The sequence below is a fragment of the Lissotriton helveticus genome, chromosome 10, assembly GCF_964261635.1.
Source record: "Lissotriton helveticus chromosome 10, aLisHel1.1, whole genome shotgun sequence".
Lineage (NCBI taxonomy): Eukaryota > Metazoa > Chordata > Amphibia > Caudata > Salamandridae > Lissotriton > Lissotriton helveticus.
Window position 1 is genome coordinate 259,032,343 of NC_136071.1, and position 5,226 is coordinate 259,037,568.

Genomic DNA, 5,226 nt, shown 5'->3' on the forward strand with positions numbered 1-5,226 from the left:
GACATAATAAATTACATCCGCGGACGGGCAGATGGATGAGGAAATACATTACGGTCAAAATCATCAGCGAGATATCAATACCAGCTTAGAGCCGAGGCAAAACAGTACAATACAGATGACCATAAGCAAACCCCATCAGTTCCCGCCCACCAGGAATAAAGGATATGCGAATTAGACAGTCGACACCCGGATATGAGGAACAAAAAAGATCAGGAGAATATGCCACATCTCTTGTGAAGAGGGAAAAGGGAAATAGAAAGGTCATAGAACAAAATAAAGGAAAAAAAAAAAAAAACTCAACCCCCCACCCTGCACCCCTGCAGATGGCTACGACCTAACCCCACTAGCAGCGTGCCTGTCGCCCCCTAAACTACACCCAAGGAAGGGAAAAGCTGGAGGAGGAGATGTGTTACAAAACGATACGGGCTCCCGGACTCCCCTCCCCCCCGCCAAAAGCAGACATCCCCAACCGTAGTATTAGGCAGATTATAACAGATCAATAAACAAATCGATAGGGGAGCCACAGACAGGAGAAAAGGACCATCCAGCCCGGCCCCCGGCGCTACAGAGGCAGCAAATCCCTTTTCGAGCACGGAATTAACACCAAACCCAGACAATCAGAATCCCATCTGGCCCTCACACCCACAGACACAACCCAGCAGAGCCAAAAGAAAGTCATCGCACCGAATTCAAGTCAAATTCAGCACTGGCCCACACGATCCATTACACAGACCCCATCCATTATAACCGGGCCACTACGATTCTTCATGCGAGCCCTAGCCAGTCGAACTGCCATCACAGCAAGAATATCCAGAAATAGAATAATGTCAAAGTCAACACAAAAGGAGTGATACCAGGATAGACAGTCACAAAGTCGAAATGTCAAACCAAGTTCACTGCCCACCAGCGATAAGTCAGCAAAGCGTTTTTGATCCTTCAGAAAGAAAAGAGGCGAGGCATTAATCCGACATTCACTGGAGAAGTCACACTGAAGTACAGAAACAGTCACATCCAGCTCGGGCGATATCGACACGGGGCAAACCACACAGCCAGTACTTTCAAGCTCGCTCGCCGCCATCTTAGGGTCCCGAAAAATTTCCAAGTCCGGTTCCAACACAGGGACCTCGGTAGTGATCGGAACGTGCCACGCGGGTGAGGCATCTTGGCTCACAACCAAAAAATGGTTGGAGTCCGGTCTCCGGCAATTATGATCAAGCGTTACCCCCAACTTCTGGACGGTGGCGGTGACGCGGTCGTGGAGCTCCCAAATGGCGGCCATTACTGTGCGTAGCGACGGTGTACTGTGAGCCCGCTCCATCGCCTCTCAGTGAGCGACCGGGCGGGTATCCGAACCCCGGAGGTCGACTGCTCCAGGACCCCAGGCAAAAGCAATACAGATGACAACTGTTAGCTCTTCAAAAGCACAATCTCAGCACCGTCGCCGCCAGCGAGGAACCAAGCCCATCGACCCCGGGAGCTCAACGGGGCCTCCGGGCGGCGGATCCCCAACCAAAACAGTTTTTAAGGGGAGCCGCCGTAGTTTGCAGGATAAAGCTGCCACCGGACCCCATCCAAAACGGAAAGGAAAAAACGCCACTTCGGGAGACCGGAGCCGCCCAAGTCCCGCGGCCGATGTTGTTCAACTTCAACCCGGTTGGGTTAGAACTCGAGGCCCCGGCTTCAACTCCGGGTTAGGCCGAGAATGGCGCACGGCGTATCTTCCTCATTTGAGCAGCCAGAAATTCCGGGATTGCACCTTTAGAGTCAGGCGCACTTCAGCTACACGGGAGTTCGGCGGAAAGTCAGGATAAAAGACAGGATGTATGAGCCTCCGGCGGAGGTCGGCGGAGCCGGGAGCTTATGCGGCCATCTTGGTTGCTAGCGTAGCTCTTCCCCCCTACCCTGCCACACTTAGGGCGAACAAAGCGATACAAAAGGGGATGATGGACGGAGCGTTTGAACAAATCAAACACTCACCCCAGTCAACAGATCTGGGTTTAATCCATCACCATTCTTTAGTTCACTCAGCCACCCCAGTTCAGACATGGCTATGTGCAAATCAGTCTGACCCTGTGCCTTGTGGGAACAGTCCAGCCCGAACTGCCAAGCCATGTCTTCCCTGGACCGGAAACAAGCATCCTGGGACCGGTTTCGGATTCATAATCCTCATCAGCCAGGCTATCTTGAATCCAGTGGCCAAGTGAACAAGGGACTCACGTCTGAGCATACCCTGCCACACTTAGGGCGAACAAAGCGATACAAAAGGGGATGATGGACGGAGCGTTTGAACAAATCAAACACTCACCCCAGTCAACAGATCTGGGTTTAATCCATCACCAGTCTTTAGTTCACTCAGCCACCCCAGTTCAGAGGTATACAACTGTTTCAACGCAACTTTTACAACGAATATCTTTTACAACGCAACTTTTACAACGCAGGATCCATTACAACGAATGTCTTTACAACGCATGTTTTTACATCGCAGGTACCTTTACAACGCATGCCATTACAACGTAAGTATTGGTAAGTATATAATTATATTAAAATTTTTATTTAATTATTTTTATATAAATAAATAAATATTAATTAATTATTATATTTAAAAAGAAAATATTATTTATTTAAAAAAATTATTTATGTAATTCTATTATTAATAAATATTTTTACCCCTACACTATCCAACACTTACCCTACTATTACACCCCCCCGGAGTTAGAATAGTAATTTTTACCCCTACACTATCCAACACTTACCCTACTATTACACCCCCCCGGAGTTAGAATAGTAATTTTTACCCCTACACTATCCAACACTTACCCTACTATTACACCCCCCTCGGAGTTAGAATAGTAATTTTAACCCCTACACTATCCAGCACTTACCCTACTATTTCACCCCCCTGGAGTTAGAATAGTAATTTTTACCCCTACACTATCCAACACTTACCCTACTATTACACCCCCCCGGAGTTAGAATAGTAATTTTTACCCCTACACTATCCAACACTTACCCTACTATTACACCCCCCGGAGTTAGAATAGTAATTTTTACCCCTACACTATCCAACACTTACCCTACTATTACACCCCCCCGGAGTTAGAATATTAATTTTTACCCCTACACTATCCAACACTTACCCTACTATTACACCCCCCCGGAGTTAGAATAGTAATTTTAACCCCTACACTATCCAGCACTTACCCTACTATTTCACCCCCCTGGAGTTAGAATAGTAATTTTTACCCCTACACTATCCAACACTTACCCTACTATTACACCCCCCCGGAGTTAGAATAGTAATTTTTACCCCTACACTATCCAACACTTACCCTACTATTACACCCCCCCGGAGTTAGAATAGTAATTTTTACCCTTACACTATCCAACACTTACCCTACTATTACACCCCCCCGGAGTTAGAATATTAATTTTTACCCCTACACTATCCAACACTTACCCTACTATTACACCCCCCCGGAGTTAGAATAGTAATTTTTACCCCTACAATATCCAACACTTACCCTACTATTACACCCCCCCGGAGTTAGAATAGTAAATTTTAGCCCTTCATTATACTACACTTACCCTACTATTATACACACTAGGAGTTAACATTATTAATTAAAAAATATATTTTAAAAATTAAAATTAATTACAATTATTTATCGAATAATTTTTGTAATTTAAATAAAATTAATTTATTTTAATTTAATTAAACAAATTAATTAATTTAATTTAATTAATTTTATAAAATATAAATACTTACCTATACTTACGTTGTAATGGCATGCGTTGTAATAGCACCTGCGTTGTAATGCCATGCGGTGTAATGCCATGCGTTGTAATGGCACCTGCGTTGTAAAAATTGCGTTGTAATGGCATGCGTTGTGAATGCATGCGTTATAACGTCATATATCCCAGTTCAGACATGGCTATGTGCAAATCAGTCTGACCCTGTGGCTTGTGGGAACAGTCCAGCCCGAACTGCCAAGCCATGTCTTCCCTGGATCGGAAACAAGCATCCTGGGACCGGTTTCGGATTCATAATCCTCATCAGTCAGGCTATCTTGAATCCAGTGGCCAAGTGAACAAGGGACTCACATCTGAGCATACCCTGCCACACTTAGGGCGAACAAAGCGATACAAAAGGGGATGATGACGGGGCGTTTGAACAAATCAAACACTCACCCCAGTCAACAGATCTGGGTTTAATCCATCACCATTCTTTAGTTCACTCAGCCACCCCAGTTCAGACATGGCTATTTGCAAATCAGTCTGACCCTGTGCCTAGTGGGAACAGTCCTGCCCGAACTGCCAAGCCATGTCTTCCCTGGACCGGAAACAAGCATCCTGGGACCGGTTTCAGATTCATAATCCTCATCAGCCAGGCTATCTTGAATCCAGTGGCCAAGTGAACAAAGGACTCACGTCTGAGCATACCCTGCCACACTTAGGGCGAACAAAGCGATACAAAAGGGGATGATGGACGGAGCGTTTGAACAAATCAAACACTCACCCCAGTCAACAGATCTGGGTTTAATCCAGCACCATTCTTTAGTTCACTCAGCCACCCCAGTTCAGACATGGCTATGTGCAAATCAGTCTAACCCTGTGCCTTGTGGGAACAGTCCAGCCCGAACTGCCAAGCCATATCTTCCCTGGATCGGAAACAAGCATCCTGGGACCGGTTTCGGATTCATAATCCACATCAGCCAGGCTATCTTGAATCCAGTGGCCAAGTGAACAAGGGACTCACGTCTGAGCATACCCTGCCACACTTAGGGCGAACAAAGCGATACAAAAGGGGATGATGGACGGAGCGTTTGAACAAATCAAACACTCACCCCAGTCAACAGATCTGGGTTTAATCCATCACCATTCTTTAGTTCACTCAGCCACCCCGGTTCAGACATGGCTATGAGCAAATCAGTCTGACCCTGTGCCTTGTGGGAACAGTCCAGCCCGAACTGCCAAGCCATGTCTTCCCTGGACCGGAAACAAGCATCCTGGGACCGGTTTCGGATTCATAATCCTCATCAGCCAGGCTATCTTGAATCCAGTGGCCAAGTGAACAAGGGACTCACGTCTGAGCATACCCTGCCACACTTAGGGCGAACAAAGCGATACAAAGGGGATGATGGACGGAGCGTTTGAACAAATCAAACACTCACCCCAGTCAACAGATCTGGGTTTAATCCATCACCATTCTTTAGTTCACTCAGCCAC